General features: G+C 43.7%; 1 non-coding gene across 1 annotated transcript; it reads left to right on the top strand.

Annotated features, from left to right (window-relative positions):
- Nucleotides 1–2,183: 2,183 nt before the first annotated feature.
- On the top strand, nt 2,184–2,257 carry trnai-aau (transfer RNA isoleucine (anticodon AAU)). The gene has a single exon. It is a non-coding gene; the product is annotated as a tRNA-Ile (tRNA).
- Nucleotides 2,258–3,363: the final 1,106 nt, after the last annotated feature.

The raw sequence follows: 3,363 nt of genomic DNA, 5'->3' as shown, positions 1-3,363 counted from the left end.
GAAACTGGAAGCCTCACCTGCGCAATAAAACATTTGACAGGGATAGACGCACGACTTGATCTTGTACCCATGATGACTGGTGGATGTTGTCTGCAGCAAATCAATCAGTCTCAATTGTTTTCACAAACAAATGCAAAACATGATATATATGCAGCATTAAGCAGGCCTGGCACAGTCTCGGAGGAGAACCAGAGTTCAGGCTTCAATTCAAATCAAAGATTCCTTCATGTTATTTTCCTGGATCTCTGTTATTTCTTGTCACACGACTTCCAGAGTGAATTAATTCGCTTGCTGACCTCTCATGCATCGACACTGGAGTTATCATATCACCTGCAATATCGTAGAGCCATTTATAAAAGCAAACTACTGCGGATGCTGGAATCTGAAACCAAAAGAGAAAATGCTGGAAAATCTCAGCAGGTCTGGCACCATCTGCAAGGAGAGAAAAGAGCTGACGTTTCGAGTCTAACTGACCCTTTGTGAAATAGTTTAAAAAAGGGGGAGAATTGGGGAGCTATTTATAAAAGGCTGAGAGAAGGTGAGTCAAGACTCCAGATGCAAAGGTGATAATGACAGTGCATGGAGAGATTAAAGGGTGATGAGGAGCCGTGAATGACCCAGGCTGAAGCCAGTGCTATGTGACAAAATATGTGGGGGATGGGTGAAGCAGAGACAAAATGGAAAACAGGGGAGAAGGGTAGCAAAGCGGGAAGAGAAGAGGAAAAGGTATTGAGAGAGTGGGGAGCGAGAGAAAGAGAGACAATCAAGAATTAAGAGGTACAGAACAGTGAAATTAAACACAAATAAAAAAGATAAATAAAATAATTGAAATAAAATTACCTGGAGTTGTTTGAATTCAACAGCTTCAGACAATTTTACTTCATTTATTTTCTTTATCTGTTTTTATCATTTCACCTGCACTAACATAGAGCCATTAGATATGAACAGCACTGAAAACACAGTCTTCGGTCGGGGACTTTGCCATTCCGAACAGATATCCTCAACTGATCCAGCCGCGATTGCATGCACTTGTCCCATGACTCTCTTAACCCTTCCTATTCAAATACACGTCCAGATTCCTTAAATGTATTGGAATTATACCATCCATCACCAGCTCGTCTGGCAACTTATTCCAGAAACGCACCATGCTCTGCGTACAGCCGTTGCCCCTCACTGCCTTTCGAATTCTCACCCTCCCACAACAGATTTATACCCTCTGGTTCTGCACTGCCCCACCTGAGCGAAAGGAACTTGTCTAGTTACCCGATTGGAATTATACCATCCATCACCAGCTCGTCTGGCAACTTATTCCAGAAACGCACCAGCCTCTGGGTGAAGCCGTTGCCGCTCACTGCCTTTCGAATTCTCACCCTCCCACACCAGATTTAGACCCTCTAGTTCTACACTGCACCACATGAGCGAAAGGAATTTGTCTATTTACCCGATTCATGCCCCTCATGATTGGAAAAACCTCCGTAAGATCAGCTCCCAGCCTCTGAAGCGCCAGGCAAAATAGTGAGAGAGTGTTCAGCCTGTAAACGTTTGCACCTTTTCCATTTTCAAATGTAGGATGTAGCATGCTGTCTGAAGCAATCATCTTATCAGCTGACCTGTCGCTGACAAACGCTGCAGGAAGGCGTGATAACTTGCTAAATATGCTGACAAACGAAGATTGCATAAGCAACATGAGTCATTGAGCAAAACGTGCAATTGAGTTCTGAGCTGTTGCTGACACCAAAGCAACTGCGTCGTTCGGGAGCAGAAAGAATCCCACTGTTAGATTGCAATTCAAATGCATTTGGCATAAGGTTCTTAGCAGTTTATCAGCAGCACATAACCCTGACTCCAAAGGTCTGTGAGTATCCAGAAGAACAGTGAGCGATCGGTGAAGGGACGTTTCTCCAAACGATATTTGTCAACATGACAAGCTGCAGCTGAGCTGGTGGCATTGCGATTGAAATTGCATGCGTCCGGACATTGTGCTTAATTTTGGATATCAGAGCAAATGGTTAACTCGAGTATGGGCGTTCGGAAAAGTAAATGCTTTTTTTGGTTGAAAAGCTTTGCAACGAAATGAAATACTTCAGAATATGGTGCGATCGAGATGAAGCAAAAAATGAACTGCCGCCGTGGTTGTGAGCACCGGCAATATAGGCATTTCCTTTCGCGGCGGTGGCTGTATTGGTCGGTTAGCTCAGCTGGTTAGAGCTTGGTGCTAATAACACCAAGGTCGTGGGTTCAATCCCCACACTGACCATGTGACGCGCTAATGTGTTTTAGCGGGGCTATGTCCGCGATGGTCGTTGCTTTTACTTTCACCGTCTGCAAGAACTTGTCACATGATCGGTTGAGATGTGTATTCATTCGAAAGCCGACCATCGCTGTCATGGAACATCAACTCGTTGGTCACATGCCGGATCTCAGCTCCGTTGCTGTATTTCTAAACAACGTGCTCCACGAAACTGGAATCCTCACCTGCGCAATAAAACATTTGACAGGGATAGACGCACGACTTGATCTCTGTACCCATGATGACTGGTGGATGTTGTCTGCAGCAAATCAATCAGTCTCAATTGTTTTCACAAACAAATGCAAAACATGAAATATATGCAGCATTAAGCAGGCCTGGCACAGTTTTGGAGGAGAACCAGAGTTCAGGCTTCAATTCAAATCAAAGGTTCGTTCATGTTATTTTCTTGGATCTCTGTTAATACTTGTCACACGACTTCCAGAGGGAATTCATTCGCTTGCTCACCTCTCATGCATCGACACTGGAGTTATCATATCACTGGCAAAAACATAGAGCCATCAATAAAAGCAAACTACTGCGGATGCTGGAATCTGAAACCACAAGAGAAAATGCTGGAAAATCTCAGCAGGTCTGGCACCATCTGCAAGGAGAGAAAAGAGCTGACGTTTCGAGTCTAACTGACCCTTTGTTAAAGATTTTTAAAAAGAGGGAGAATTCGGGAGCTATTTTTACCAGGCTGAGAGAGGGTGAGTCAAGGCCCCAGATGCAAAGGTGATAATGACAGTGCATGGAGAGATTAAAGGGAGATTAGGAGCCGTGAATGACCCAGGCTGAAGCCAGTGCTATGTGACAAAATATGTGGGGGATGGGTGAAGCAGAGACAAAATGGAAAACAGGGGAAAAGGGTAGTAAAGCGGGAAGAGGAGAGGGAAAAGGTATTGAGAGAGTGGGGAGCGAGAGAAAGAGAGACAATCAAGAAATAAGAGGTACAGAACAGAGAAAAACTCAAATAAAAAAGATAAATAAAATAATTGAAATACAATTACCTGCAGTTGTTTGAATTCAACAGCTTCAGACAATTTTACTTCATTTATTTTCTTTATCTGTATTTA

This window comes from Chiloscyllium plagiosum, unplaced genomic scaffold (assembly GCF_037043375.1).
Source record: "Chiloscyllium plagiosum isolate Xiang-an unplaced genomic scaffold, Cpla_swu_hap1 HiC_scaffold_29, whole genome shotgun sequence".
In the NCBI taxonomy this organism is placed as follows: domain Eukaryota; kingdom Metazoa; phylum Chordata; class Chondrichthyes; order Orectolobiformes; family Hemiscylliidae; genus Chiloscyllium; species Chiloscyllium plagiosum.
Note: the sequence above shows the minus strand (reverse complement) of the source record. Positions and strands in the feature narration are given on the sequence as shown.